At 43.3% G+C, this 15,998-nt stretch overlaps 1 protein-coding gene across 1 annotated transcript in view; it reads right to left on the bottom strand.

Annotated features, from left to right (window-relative positions):
- sema6cb (semaphorin 6Cb) overlaps nucleotides 1–14,241 on the bottom strand; it is a 153,477-nt gene extending 139,236 nt beyond the window's left edge. The window contains exon 1 of the mRNA XM_020498057.2: nucleotides 14,186–14,241. The gene's annotated coding sequence lies outside the window, so the exon portion shown is untranslated. The remainder of the gene's footprint in view (nucleotides 1–14,185) is intronic.
- Between the last annotated feature and the right edge of the window lie 1,757 nt (nucleotides 14,242–15,998).

Here is a 15,998-nt window from a genome sequence, read left to right as displayed (position 1 = left end):
CCTTGGGTGAAAGAGGGGCCGTTGCATGAGCTAACACGTGTAGATAAAATAAAGGTTAGAGAGGAGCAGAGGGAGAGAGGAGGGATGGAGAAAGAAACAAGGCAGGCCTACTGTTCATCTCAGCAGGTTCCATCATTGTGTGATAACCAATGTATTCCTATCACGTCCTTTAACTGTTATAGTACATCCTAAGATGTACTTACTGCAAGGTTTCAAAGCCAAACAACAGCAAGACCTCACCCAGCATTCACACCATCTACAGCACTTCATGGCTGAGAGCGTGTAGCTTCTTGTCGAGGCATAATTCAATAATATCGACACAGCAACATGCTACGGCCGGTCGGCCACTCAATCGCCTGCTGCCCATTCTCCTCATTGGGAGATGAGAGATGGTGATTGCACTCTGTCACTTCCAGTTTCGCTCTCTGGAGAATTACAGCGGGCCAGCCAGATGTCTGCGTTTGATCAAATCAGACTCTCGCAATATCCCCACGCCGCTGGCATTTGAATATTTCAGACATGAGGAGGAGGAAAGGGAGGAGGAGTGTCAAAATGGGGACATTTAACTAGTGTAGGTGACATCCCTCTGCTCACAGCTTTCCTTTCAACTTTCCTGAGGGAATGAGGTGGCGAAGGTAGGAGATACGTCATCCACCAGAGCAGAAATCAGGTCAGGTGAAGCAGGTTTAGCCATAACACTCCTTCCACCTCCACCAACTTCCTAGATCCAGGAAGACGACAAGTTGAGCCATGATCCCCTCACCTCCGCCTCCCTCTAGTACCCGGTTTTGGCCAGTAAGACCCTGATCAGGTAATGACCTGCTAGGTGTATGCAAAAATATGGATACAGGCAGAGAGCAGGATTGCCCATTTTATCCAGGGGCCTCTAAAGGCACACAAGGGGAGAGATAATGACCTGCTAGTCTTATCCTAAACATTAAGGGGAGATTCTGCAGTGAGATTTAAAGACAGGACTTAGACCCATCTGCATAGGAAAACCTGAGATAAAGCCCTATATTGTCATATTCAGCTTTCTATTAAAGGTTTCGTGTAGGCAAACAGCTAACGTGGCTGGAAGGTTGTGTGATAACAAACGGCTAACGTTCCTGGGCCTGGTTTTCCAAAAGCATTGTTATTAAGTTTATCTTGAACACACTCGTTACTTAATTAATGACTGCCCCAGACCACTTGTAGAACAGCTAAGTACATCATTAGATGCTTTTTTGCCCTTCCCCATCACTTTATACACAGAAGATATCCGCTAAACACAATCTGTCTTTCTGTGACCGCAGATAACACATGTGACTGTCACACCCTGGTCTGTTTCACCTGTCTTTGTGCTTGTTTCCACCCCCCTCCAGGTGTCGCCCATCTTCCCCATTATCCCCTGTGTATTTATACCTGTGTCCTCTGTTTGTTTGTTGCCAGTTCATGTTGTTTTGTGAAACCTACCAGTGTTTGTTCCACTGCTCCTGTCTGTTCTTGCTCCTGTTTTCCAGTCCTTCCCGGTTTTGACCGTTCTGCCTGCCCTGACCCTGCCTTCCATTCTATACCTTGCCCCACCTCACTGGATTATTGACCCCTGCCTGCCCTGACCTTGAGACTGCCTGCCGTTCTGGACCTTTTACATCCTCTCTGGATTACTGACCTCTGCCTGCCTTTGACCTGTTGTTTTACTGCCCCAGTACTAGAAATAAACTTTTAAATCTTCGACACTGTCTGCATCTGGGCCATACCTGAAACCTGATAGTGACAGTGACAATAAATACAAAGCTGCCAATTTCTTTGAATAATAAGCGAAGGATATCAAGACGCTTCAAATGTTTAAAAAACGAGATGACTGTATTAAAAGATAAATACAGTATTATCTACATAGACCTACAGTACCAGTCAAAAGTTTTGACACACCTACTCATTCATTGGTTTTTCTTAATTTTTATTATTTTCTGAAATTGTAGAATAATAGTGAAGACATCAAAACTATGAAATAACACATATGGGATCATATAGTGACCAAGAAAGTGTTAAACAAATCAAAATATATTTTAGATTTTAGATTCTTCAAATGAGCCACCCTTTGATTTGATGACAGTTTTGCACAATCTTGGCATTCCCTAAACCAGAGAATGCTTTTCCAACAGTGAGTTCCCACATATGCTGAGCACTTGTTGGCTTCTTTTCCTTCACTCCACGGTCTAACTCATCCTAAACCAACTCAATTGGGTTGAGGTTGGGGGATTATGGAGGCCAGGTCTGATGCAGCACTCCATCACTCTCCTTGGTCAAATAGTCCTTACACACCTTGGAGGTGTGTTGGGCCATTATCCTGTTGAAAAACAAATGATAGTCCCACTAAGCACAAACCAGAGGGGATGGTGTATCGCTGCAGAATTCTGGTTAAGTGTGCCTTGAATTCTAAATAAATCTCTGACAGTGTCACCAGCAAAGCACCCCCACACCATCACCCCTCCTCCTCCATGCTTCATGGTGGGAAGCACACATGCAGAGATCATCCATTCACCTACTCATCATAAAAACACGTGGTTGGAACAAAAAATCTAAAATTTGGACTCATCAGACCAAAGGACAGATTTTCACTGGTCTAAATGTCCATTGCTTGTGTTTCTTGGACCAAGCAAGTCTCTTCTTATTATTGCTGTCCTTTAGTAGTGGTTTCTTTGCAGTAATTCGACCATGAAGGCCTGATTCACACAGTCTCCTCTGAACAGTTGATGTTGAGATGTGTCTGTTATTTAAACTCTGCGAAACATTTATTTGGCCTGCAATTTCTGAGGCTGGTAACTCTAATGAACTTATCCTGTGCAGCAGAGGGAACTCTGGGTCTTCCTTTCCTGTGGCGGTCCTCATGAGAGCCAATTTCATCGTAGCGCTTGATGGTTTATGCAACTGCACTTGAATAAACTTTCACAGTTCTTTTACCAAATAGGGCTATCTTCTGTGTACCACCCCTACCTTGTCACAACACAACTGATTGGCTCAAATGCATTAAGAAGGAAAGACATTCCACAAATGTACTTTTAGCAAGGCACACCTGTTAATTGAAATGCATTCCGGTGACTACCTCATGACGCTGGTTGAGAGAATTCCAAGAGTTTGCGAAGCTGTCATCAAGGCAAAGGGTAGCTACTTTGAAGAATCTCAAATTTAAAATACATTTAGATTTATTTAACACTTTTTTGTTACTACATGATTTCATATGTGTTATTTCATAGTTTTGATGTCTTCACTATTATTCTACAGCGTAGAAAATAGTAAAAGTAAAGAAAAACCCTTGAATGAGTAGGTGTGGCCAAACTTTTGACTGGTACTGTATGTATTTCAATCATACTAAAATCAATGTCATGTTCAATCAATTGTTTTATTTCGCTACAGTATTTGTACGTTACTGTCCCTCATTTTTGCCTCAATATATTTCATGATGTGGAACAAGTGCGAACTTATGTGGCAAATTTGATTTAGTGAATTATTATGGGGTACGCATTAGAATAAGACAAGCTAATATTTGTAGCCATAGGTGATATCTCTCTAGGAGCTGATGCGTTGTCAGTATTATGGAATAATTCTAATGTTAAGGTAAGATTGGAAAGGGAGAACCCTGATCCAAGAGCAGTGCTTCCTTTCTTTTGATCCTATCAGTATAGACACATGCCTCAACGATGCACTTATCAAACATTCTCTCTGCGTGGTGTTTTGTAAAACGCGTATTACATCTTCGGCCGCTGTAGGAAAGATGCATCATTAAAACACACGTAAGCCTAAGTTTCAGTGCTATTGGGAAACTGACTCTGGACAGTTCCATGACCGCAAACAGCTAACATTCCTGAAATGTTTGGTTACAGAAGTCAGCTCCTATTTAACTATCTAGTCATGTAGGAAATCTAACAGAAGGAAACAATGCTGGTGCAAAGGATTATGGGCTTTTGTCTAACCTTTCGGCCTACTGCCCCTGTGTAGAGCAATGAGGATCTCTCTCCAGAGCAGAGTAGGAGACTGTAGCCAGACTGGCAATGTTCAACACATTAAGAATATCCAAATTCATAAAGGCGTTCAGCTGTCACCTGTTTTCCATTGATCTACATTTGTATGTGGGAAGCTGACAGATGTATGAGGATGCGTTTAGTCTTCAAACGACACTGAACTGCCCTGAGGCGGCACAGTGGGTAGAGAGCAAAACTCAAAGTTAGTCTCTGTCTGGGCCACTCACCTGGCTGTCAGTGATCACTAAACAATGTCTCCACTAGAACATTCATTGAAGTGCTCATTTGAATGGCTGTATTGTATTGGTGTGTGTTTAGATGAATATTCACACGCAATCCAGTGATCCTCTGTGGCTAGGATAGTAAGCCACAGTGAAGCTGTTGACTATTCACCTTCCTGTAATTAGTGATTCTGAAAGGTAGTAAATGGGAATGGGTTGATTGACCTGAAATTTGTCTCCTCTCATTTTCAACCAACAGTGCCTTTGGCTCTTAACTTTGAGCATGTGACAAACCACCACCCCGCCCCCCCTTCCCATCTTTCAACATCTAGACACCCAGTTCACCTTAACTGTGATAAAAGTCTGATTAGTAATTACCAACAGGGCCTCATGTATTTGGTCTTAATTAAGAAGAATATATTGTAAGAGGAAGGCAGTGGAATAGGATAGCGTCCCTTCTTGATTGGCTTTAAAGGGGTAATCAGCAGTTGAAACAATAACAAAAGCTTATCTCTGCTACTGTTTTGCTAAAAAGCTGAGAGATAAGGCTGGAGAAATGCCACCATTTACATGATATCAAAATGTACATGGTATAATTTTTTTTGTCTATATGTTGTTTGTTTACATTTACATTGTTTACAAACACTTGAGTAAAACCATTTGTATTTTGGGTTCTGATGGGGTATGACAGTTGAACTAAGCTTATGAGGAATTTATACGTTTCTTCAAGAATTAATGGGTACATATCGTTAACTTATATGTCCAAAAATGGATGTAGCAAGTGCAGATTGACCCTTTAAGTATTTAAGCATCAGGCTGTGAATGAGTCTGATTCATGGTAAACTTAGTGACACTTTACGGTTACTTAACTTCAGCCTGAGGACCATTTTCTGACAGACACATCAATGAGAGTGGGCAAAAAAGCTCTCCCCAACTTCAAGGATACACCGGAAGGTGTAGGTGGCCTTGGACACCAATTATGGAAAAAAATCCCTAATTTAACCTTCCATCAGAATCTGAAGCTTTTCAACTCCCCAAATGTGGAAGTGATCAGACAACATCATATGTGAATCTTCTAACCCCAACTAGACCCTCTCAAATATGACTGGCTTCAAAGAGGATGTGAACTGAAGACATGAGAAGAGAAGAGGACTCCACCAACAGGGAGAGAATCACAAACCCAGAAACACACTCCGGGTGTGAGGTTAACAAGAGCCCTGCATGTGTTTTGCTCAGAATAATGAATTCATATCACCCACTCCAACAGAGGTTATAGGGGTGGAATCATTAAAAAACTATCTAGAGAGTTGGAATACTACATATACATAGGTACAGTGAGCTTTGATACTTTCAAAGTACTTGAAAGACATTAAAAATCAAATATTGGGCTTGCTTGGTACTCTTTGTTGTATTCCACATCCTAGTACTGTAGGTGTCGGGACTGATGACTTGGAGACGTGAGATCGACTTTGAAGTAAAAAAAAACTATCTTGCCTTTAGAGAACTTTACCATTATGTGAATGTCTTCTCTGTTTCATCAATACATCACTGTTTGGAGAACATCAGAGTTGCAACAGAAAAATGTAACCTTTATTTAACTAGGCAAGTAAGCTAAGAACAAATTCTTATTTACAATGACGGTCTACTCCGGCCAAACCCTAACAACACTGGGTCAATTGTGCACCGCCCTATGGGACTCCCAATCACGGCCGGTTGTGATACAGCATGGAATCGAACCAGGATCTGTAGTGACGCCTCTAGCACTGAGAGGCAGTGCCTTAGACCGCTACACGACTCGGGAGCCATACTGAGCTAATAAAAAGTTAATAAAAAGTTACCTACATAAACCACTGTGTCTCATGGTCATATTGGGACTTTTTGTGATGGATAATCTAATGGTTCAACCTTATTCTTTCCCTTTCAATGGCACTGTAGTCATAAAAGCAACACTTCAAAAACAAGAGATATTCATTTGTTGGTGAGGCGGTGAAATATGGTAATGCTGTTTCTGTTTATGCCGTATGGATGCGCTAACCTTTTCCGCCCACGCAAAGGCTGTTTCTCCCAGCTAATGTGCTTAGTGAGTGTCGCTGTTTATGTTTCTAACCTGCAGGTTCTCATCTCTATATTAAATGGTCTCCATTTCTAAAGAATAAGTGACATTCTTTTAAATGGCAGGATACAGCCTTTCATATTCAGAAATAGCCACAGATGTAATGACATGAATGTACGAGTGTACCAAATCCACTGAGAGAGAGAGAGAGAGAGAGAGAGAGAGAGAGAGAGAGAAAAGGAAAGAGAGAGAGAGATGGAGAGAAAGAGAGTGAAAAGGAAAGAGAGAGAGAGAGAGATGGAGAGAGAAAGAGAGAGAGAGAGAGAGAGTGAAAAGGAAAGAGAGAGAGAGATGGAGAGAAAGAGAGTGAAAAGGAAAGAGAGAGAGAGAGAGATGGAGAGAGAAAGAGAGAGAGAGAGAGAGAGTGAAAAGGAAAGAGAGAGAGAGAGATGGAGAGAGAGAGAGTGAAAAGGAAAGAGAGAGAGAGAGAGAGAGAGAGAGTGAAAAGTAAAGAGAGAGAGAGAGAGAGATGGAGAGAGAGAGAGTGAAGAGGAAAGAGAGAGAGAGATGGAAAGAGAGAGAGAGAGATGGAGAGAGAGAGAGAGAGATGGAGAGAGAAAGAGAAAACAGTATTTTTTATTGAACCTTTGAATTTTTATTTTCTTTTTTTATTTCACCTTTATTTAACCAGGTAGGCCAGTTGAGAACACCTTTATTTAACCAGGTAGGCCAGTTGAGAACACTTTTATTTAACCAGGTAGGCCAGTTGAGAACACCTTTATTTAACCAGGTAGGCCAGTTGAGAACACTTTTATTTAACCAGGTAGGCCAGTTGAGAACACTTTTATTTAACCAGGTAGGCCAGTTGAGAACACTTTTATTTAACCAGGTAGGCCAGTTGAGAACACGTTTATTTAACCAGGTAGGCCAGTTGAGAACACTTTTATTTAACCAGGTAGGCCAGTTGAGAACAAGTTCTCATTTACAACTGAAACCTGGCCAAGATAAAGCTTAGCAGTGCGACACAAACAACAACACAGTTACACATAAACAAACGTACAGTAAATAACACCAAATAAAATAAAAATAGAAAAATCTATGTACAGTGTGTGCAAATGTAGAAGAGTAGGGAGGTAGGCCAAAGAGAAATAGTCCAAAGAGGCGAAAATATTACGAATTTAGCATTAATACTGGAGTGATAAATGTGCAGATGATGATGTGCAAGTAGAGATACTGGGGTGCAAAAGAGCAAGAGGGTAAGTAATAATATGGGGATGAAGTAGTCGGGTGTGCTATTTACAGATTGGCTGTGTACAGGTATAGTGATCGGTAAGCTGCTATGACAGCTGATGCTTAAAGTTAGAGAGGGAGATATAAGACTCCAGCTTCAGACATTTTTGCAATTCGTTCCAGTCATTGGCAGCAGAGAACTGGAAGGAAAGGCAGCCAAAGGAAGCGTTGGCTTTTGGGATGACTAGTACAATATACCTGCTGGAGCGTGTGCTATGGGTGGTTGTTGCTATGGTGAACAGTGAGCTGAGATAAGGCGGGGCTTTACCTAGCAAAGACATAGATGACCTGGAGCCAGTGGGTTTGGCGACGAATATGTAGTGAGGGCCAGCCAATGAGAGAATAGAGGTCACAGTGGTGGGTAGTATATGGGGCTTTGGTGATAAAACGGTTGGCACTGTGATAGACGGCATCCAGTTTGCTGAGTAGAGTGTTGGAGGCTATTTTGTCAATGACATCGCCGAAGTCAAAGATCAGTAGGATAGTCAGTTTTACGAGGGTATGTTTGGCGGCATGAGCGAAGGGGGCTGTGTTGCAAAATAGGAAGCCGATTCTAGATTTAATTTTGGATTGGAGATGCTTAATGTGAGTCTGGAAGGAGAGTTTACAGTCTAACCAGACACCTAGGTATTTGTAGTTGTCCACATATTCTAGGTCAGAACTGTCCAGAGTAGTGATGCTCGTTGGGTGGGAGGGTGTGGGCAGCAATCAGTTGAAGAGCATGCACTTAGTTTTACTAGCACGTAAAAGCAATTGTAGGCCACGGAAGGAGTGTTGTATGGTATTGAAGCTCGTTTGGAGGTTTGTTAGCACAGTATCCAAAGAAGGGCCAGATGTATACAGAATGGTGTCGTCTGCGTAGAGATGGATCAGAGAATCACCAGCCGCAAGAGCGACATCATTGATATATACAGAGAAAAGAGTCGGCCCGAGAATTGAGCCCTGTGGCACCACTATAGAGGCTGCCAGAGGTCCGGACAACAGGCCCTCCGATTTGACACTGAACTCTATCTGAGAAGTAGTTGGTGAACCAGGCAAGGCAGTCATTTAAGAAGCCAAGGCTATTGAGTCTGCCGATAAGTATGCGATGATTGATAGAGTCGAAAGCCTTGGCCAGGTCGATGAAGACGGCTGCATAGTACTGTCTTTTATCGATGACGGTTATGATATCTTTTAGGACCTTGAGCGTGGCTGAGGCGCACCCATGAACAGCTCGGAAAGCAGATTGCATAGTGGAGAAGGTACGGTGAGATTTGAAATGGTCGGTGATCTGTTTATTAACTTGGCTTTAAATTTTTATAAAGGCAGGACAGGATGGATATAGGTCTATAACAGTTTGGGTGGAAGGTGTCTCAGGGGTGAGGGGGGGGGGGGGGGCAAGTTGCAAGTTGCTGCAGGGGGTGCTGAGGTGTTGGCCGGGGTAGGGTTAAATTTCAGGATTTTTGGTGCCCTTCCTAAGCCAGGATTCAGACACGGCTAGGATAACCGGGTTGGCGGAGTGTGCTAAAGCAGCGAATAAAACAAACTTAGGGAGGAGGCTTCATGAAACTAATGCTTTCACGGTTACAGAAGTCAACAAATGAGAGCGCCTGGGCAATGGGAATGATGCTTGGGGCTGCAGGGCCTGGCTTAACCTCTACATCACCAGAGGAACAGAGTAGGATAAGAGTACGGCTAAAGGCTATAATAACTGGTCGTCTAGTGCGTTTGGAACAGAGAGTAAAGGGCGCAGGTTTCTGGTCACGGAAGGATAGATTCAAGGCATAATGTACAGCAAGGGTATGGTAGGATGTGAGTACAGTAGAGGTAAGCCTAGGCATTGAGTGACGATGAGAGAGGTTTTGTCTCTAGAAGCACCATTTAAGCCAGGTGTGGTCACTTCATGTGTGTGGGGGGGGGGGGGGGGGGGGTGGAACAACAGGGCTAGCTAAGGTATATTGAGCAGGGCTGGAGGCTCTACAGTGAAATAAGACAAACATGACTAACCAAAACAGCAATAGACAAGGCATATTGACATTAGGGAGAGGCAGGTGTAGCTGAGTAATCATAGGGTCGAGTGAGTAGCTAGGCGAGCTGGTGGCACAGAGATTCAGACAGCTAGCAGGTCGGGGAGAGCATCAGGCTAGCAGATGGGCCTCAGGGGCACGTCGCAAAGGGGGAGCCTGTTGAAACCCCCTCGGGCGGTTACGTCTGCAGACCAGTCGTGATGGATCGGTGGGGCACCGTGTCGGCAGCAAAGGGTCCAGGCCAATTGGCAAAAGAAGAATTGAAGCCCAGGGATTATCTGATGGATTTCTTCGGCTAGCCGGGAGATGGGCCTAGCTTAAGGCTAACTCCAGGCTAACTGGTGCTTGCTTCGGGACAGAAATCTCCTCGGATGGTTACCTCGGTAGACCAGTCGTGATGGATCGGCGGTGCAGGCCTATTGGCAAAAGAGGTAATTGAAGCCCAGGAATTGCTTGATAGATCTCTTCAGCTAGCCTGGAGATGGGCCTAGATTCGAGGCTAGCTCCAGTCTAACTGGTGCTTTCTTCGGGACAGAGACGTTAGGCAGGAGTAGCCATTCGGATAGCAGCTAGCTAACTGCGATGATCCGGAGTAAAGGTTCAGAGTTTGCGGTAGGAATCTGGAGATATGGTAGGGAAAAGCAGTCCGATATGCTCTGGGTTAAAATTGTGCTGTGCAGGCTGGCAGGAGTTGACCGGGCTGAAGCTGGCAGATGTTAACGGTGATGGTTAACTGACTACTAGCTAGTAGCTAGTTAGCAGGATAGCTTTTGAAGGGAGTTACGGTTCTAAAATGTTAAAAAAAATAGCAGATCCATACTGCATTGGGGTTTGCATGAGAGTATGTTCAGTCCGTAGATGTAAAAATGAGATAAAAATATATACAAAGAAATAACTGTTTTGTTTGATTTTGCGAGGTCACATTTCATTTTATGGTCAAATGTTGATATAGAATGAATGCTATTACTTTGTCAAATAGAAGTGGAGGAAGTGTTTGTTTCAATGCCCCCAAAAAGCCACTAGAATTGACCTATTATACACACTGATTCTTATACACAAGCCCCAGTTCAACTCCCATTATCTCTTTCTCCCTCCATATCTCTCTATCTGTCTGCATCTCTCTCTCTCACTCCTCTCTGTCTCGCTCTCTCATGGTTGACCACCGTTGCATGTGAATGAGCTGAAGGTGGCATCAGCTTAAATCTTTCCCGGAGACGCCGCTGGTTCCTATTAGAGAGAACATAAATCAGGCTGGCGCTGCATGGAGTGGTACGGAGCCCCTGTGGGCATGGTGCCAGGCTCACGTGGCAATGGCACCCACACCCTGTGCTCATTACTGTCACCATACAAGGTGTCCTAGAGGGTTCCTGTCTGAAGACAGCTAGGCTGGAATGATGCTCTTAGTCTATTCCCTGACATGACCAAAACTGTGCCTCAGAAACCACTGCAGGCATTATGGTGTAATGTCACAAGACTCTGTCCACCTTTCAATACCTGGGCATCAGCTTTGATGTTTATCCCCCTTGGATAATATACACTCAATAACACAAACCTGTAGAAACAGCTGTGTGTGAATGAGACAACATTCCTGAGTAAAGAAAATGATTAGAATTGTAACAGTCTTCTCTGCCTGACAGAGGACAAACTGAGATTAAAAGTCTAAATGTCTGCATGCAGATATTAACATCAATTTTTTTCTGCTATTGGCCACACCACCCTGTATCCCTCCGTTGGCTTTCATCTGATACTAAGCAAGGTTAGACCAAGCCAACAGTTGGATGGCAGACCCTCTGGGAAAATGAGGTTGCTGCTGAAAATGGTGTTGGAGGGTCAGTAGAGGTTACTCATCCATCTGGTCTGAAGGAAACCCTGAATCACACAGGGCAGTGATGAGGACCCTGTCCTCCAAATAACTTTTAGGTCCTGTTCCCAGCCTTGACTTGACTTGTTGCACATACAATATGCTATAGTCCTAGTAAAAACGAGGAGGGTGCATTTTCAGAAAGAAAAGTAATGTGGTGTTGAAAGGTCAGCAGACCATACCAAAGCAAAGAACCAGTCTCTTCATCACATAACCTATAGAACTAACTTGAATCCTCCAAGTAAATTGCTAGGATAAATAATACTAATGCTGTCACTTTTACTGGGGCTGCTAATGTTGATCATTATTGATGAGAGTCAACGCTTTGAAGATGACATGTCTTTAATCAAGAATTTGAGCTGGTCTTGCAACTTCTGGGCTATGTGCATGAACATGAGGGTAATCAAGCCTAAAAGTTGACAGCACTCTTTCTCTGACCCCCCCCCCCCCCCCTCGCCACCAGAGACTTCCTGGTGAAATAAAGGTTAAATTGCTCAAGTAAATAAATAAAAGCCAGTGGTGCTTGGTTTTAACAGGCGGCTGCTGCCATTGGCTGTAAACTATGGAAGCTTTAACTCCCTCTAAACCCCTCTCTGGTGCCCCTCTTCTCAAAACTGGTTTTGATTTATAGAAGCAGGGAATTTCTCTCCACAACCCCCTCCTATAACCCTACCACACACTTTTCCTGCCTTACTCTCCCACAGTCAAGTCCCATTAGCAGTGGGGCTAGCGTGTCTGTACAGCCCCAGGCCCACCAGTAAATTATTTCTAAATGAAGACCAAATGTTGGTTTAGGGGGGAGGAGGGGGACGGCACGGAAAGAGTGGGACTTGGTAGTTCATTTGGGGAAATAAGCTGGGTGTGAGGGTTAGGGGAGGTGGGGAGACCCAGGGGGTGATTCTATAGATTTGGGAATATCGTGGGAGTGCGGGGTGAGGAATTATAGCTCCTAAGTGTTGACACACTGAGAGGCGGGTCATGGGGAGAGAAAAATGTGTCTCTTGTTCAACATACGTACGTGCTAATTATACGAGAAGCTGTGTGTGTTGCTATGAATGTCTATCAATAGTGTACTGTACACTACATTCATGTATTCTACACATTTATTCAAAACACATGATACTTTATCTACATGTATGTTTCCCCTGTAAAACTTTAGCTGGAGGTAGTTCCGTGAAAACATTTACAGTAAGATGGGAAACTTCACTGCATGCAGTTTGCAATGAAGTGTAAAAATTCAATGTGGTCCCACATTTATTGAATCGAAAGTCGCCTGCTATATTAAAGGAAAAAGGAAGGTTCTTGAAACATATACAGCACCACAATAATATACTGTATGTATATTGCCATCATAATTCATCCTAATTTGATATTACATAAAGAACTTCTGTGAAGACATTTTTACTAGAAAAACTGTGCAGAAAAACAACTATTATATATAATACATTCATATCCAGACATTCCACAAAAAGGAACAAGTACATGTTAAAAAGTATAACGCCTAAGACAGTTGTAACGTCTGCTTCCAACTCACACTCTCAAACACCTAGATCCCCTGAACGCAGCTCACTCTCCAGATCCCAGGCACCTGAATTCTGATCACCTGTTCACACTGTCATTACCACACACTATTTAGTTCCGTTCTTTGCACCCCATCACTGTGAGGTATTGTTTGTTTTGTGACACACTTCTATTCGGAGCGCTGTCGCCACCGTAATTTAATCCTCCCGTGTATGATAGTTTGCCTTTCCCCTGCCTGTACTTTAGCCTATCGGATTTCCTGTTCTCAACCTATTGCCTGATCTACTAGATGATGTTACTAGCCTTTTCCCTGCCTGTACTGTTGCCCTTTTGGACACCCTGTGTATGACCTTCTGCCTGCCCCTGGACCCAGCTACCTGCCTCCTCCTGTGGTCCTTTACAATAAACAACTGCTGCGCCCTGCGCTTGAAACCAGCTCTCTGTCTACCATCATGTTCATTACAACAGTCAGTAATGACAAAGAGTTTAAATTGGAATAGATTAACAGTAATGCTCGCTTTGTCAGTCACACCACAACTCACTGCTAATATCTTCATGCCAGAGGGGATGTATCTCTACGAAGGGCTCCATCTCTGCATGAAATTTAAACTGTGATGACTTCTCTACTCAGTTTGGGACTGGGGATGTGACTGTTACAAGGGACTGAGCCTGACACCAGCCTACAAGTTTATCAACCCCGACAATCCAGCTCAGTATTTTATTTGATGTTATTCAGCAATACAATACTGCTTCAGGGGAAACACTTAGCTTATTTTAGTTATCTTGCACATTATGGCAACGATAGCTCTAATAACTGACTTTACATAGACTTGAATGCAAACGAATCAATGGACCATTATATACCAGGCAAGTTCATCAAGTTCTTTGAAAAGCAACCAAGCTGACAGGTTCCCAATTTCAGTAGCTCTGCTATTGGTCTAAAGTTCTAAGGAGATGTACAAGAAACCACAAGTATACATAAGTATATGGGAGCGATAAAGAGTCTTCTCAGAGCTTCTGGGGAGAGAGAGCAATGTATAGGGGTGATTAGCTGAGCTGAGGGAGAGGCTGCCTCAGAAAGAGAAAGAGTGCATGAATCAGAGCGCACCCTGGGATAGATAGGGAGACAATAGATGGTTGTGGGTGGCGACCATGCCAGGCTGTCAATTGGTCCACTGGTATATAATCAGATTTTGCTGCTAAAAAAAAAACACCAGGAAGGAAGTGACACCTACCTGTCATGACAAATTTTCAAACCATGGTTGTCACCGAACCCGAGGCGGTCCAATTTAATGGCGAGTGGCTGGCGGCGTGATTCGGAGGGAACTCAATGAGGTTGTCCTGACCTTGCAGAGGCTGTGTGTGGTTTTGTATTTGCGTCACTGAGGGAACATGACAGGATTAGTGTCCTAGCGAAACGCAGGAGTCTGTGGCAGAACGTAAACAGTCTAACCCTCTGTTGGCTACTTAGCCTGCATGACAGCAGCAGCAGCATAGGGAGGGAGAGTCTCATGTGGTAACACATCGAGCCATGAGCTGAATGCACTGCAATTGAAGATTAACTTTCTCATTCAAAAGGAATCAAAGCTTGAGCAAAATATCCAAACTTGTGAATTATGAATGAAACAACGGCCGTTGCCTGGGTTCAGACGATGAAACATCAAGCAAATAAAACTAAAACTCAAGAATAGGGTCAGCTCACATTACAACAAAGCATGACTGTATTCTCAGGTGTCCACGTTACTACACCTCCAAGGTCACGTGACAGGCATCATAATTCTCAACTTCTGTACTCTAACACTAAGTTAGACTTTAGTTGAGAATCCTGTTACGTGTAACTGAACAGCCAAACATTTCAGTGACAAAGGTTAATCTGGTCAGTCATTCATTCTGTATTGTGGAAACCATCAAGAGACTATTTCACACACATCTCCTTACAGCTAACCATTAAATGTCACAATTAACTACAGTGTTTCCCTTTCATGACCTGCTGGAAGCTTTCAATATTCCTACCTGTTCTTTATCATATCCTGGAGACTCATAATTTCCAAGCTTTTATAAAGCTAGGTGTTTTTGCCTTTAAAACGTTGTGACCGATTTACAGTAATTATTCAATCCTGCTTCCGAAATTGCTGCACTGAGAGATTTAATTTCATTCCTGGAAAAAGGTGGATATTTTTCATATTGCTCTGAAAAGATAAATTCATGTGGACATTGGTCTGAAAGGGCAAAGTCTGTCTAGGTTGTCCTTCTCCAAGGTTGTCCTTCCTCTACTCGTCGTTCTCTTTCTCCTTTCTATGCTCCCTCTCTTCACAACACACACAAGATGAAGTGGCAAGTTTCTATCTGTCAGAAATCTTTCCTAAATAAGGGTCCTTGACTCTTTCAATCGTGTCCTTCAGCCTTTGAAATGGCTTTGATTATACTCACTATAATGCTCAAGAGATGATATGATTGCAGGGCAGGTAGGAACCATCCTCATCACTCTTGATAATCTAAAGGAGATCTGAGGAAGTGAACATGTCAATGGTGTAAATGTACGGTGTCAATGTCAAAGTATGTGGTTGTGGGTGGATAGTATATTTGTGTGAGTGTGTGCGAGTGTGTGAATAATTGTGTGCTAGTGCGCGCGAATGTGTGTGTGAGACAACTTTAACATAATTGTAGAAAGCCAAAACACCACCCTCGCTATCCTACCACATCCCCTTCAATGACAGAGGTCATTACTAACATAGAGAGGGTGACAGGAACAAAGAACAGGATAAAGAGAGAGAGAGAGAGAGATTAAGGGGATGAGGAAGCAAGAGAGACAGCAGGAGAAAGAGAGAAGGAAGGAAGAACAGAGGCTGACAGGAGAAGAAAGGAAAGATTGAAGATGAGGATGACAGAGGGGGAAGGACAGAAAATGGAGGCAGACTTCAGGAGTGATGATGACTTAGAAATAAAGAGAGGAAGGAAGAAACCAGGAAGAGAAACACAGGCATTAGTAACAAAATGGGGGTGACCTTTTGTCTACGCCCAACCATTAAAACCTCATCAGGTCCGAGG

The sequence above is a fragment of the Oncorhynchus kisutch genome, linkage group LG13, assembly GCF_002021735.2.
Source record: "Oncorhynchus kisutch isolate 150728-3 linkage group LG13, Okis_V2, whole genome shotgun sequence".
In the NCBI taxonomy this organism is placed as follows: Eukaryota; Metazoa; Chordata; class Actinopteri; order Salmoniformes; family Salmonidae; genus Oncorhynchus; species Oncorhynchus kisutch.
The sequence above is the reverse complement of the archived record's forward strand: the minus strand, read 5'-3'. Positions and strand labels throughout refer to the sequence as shown.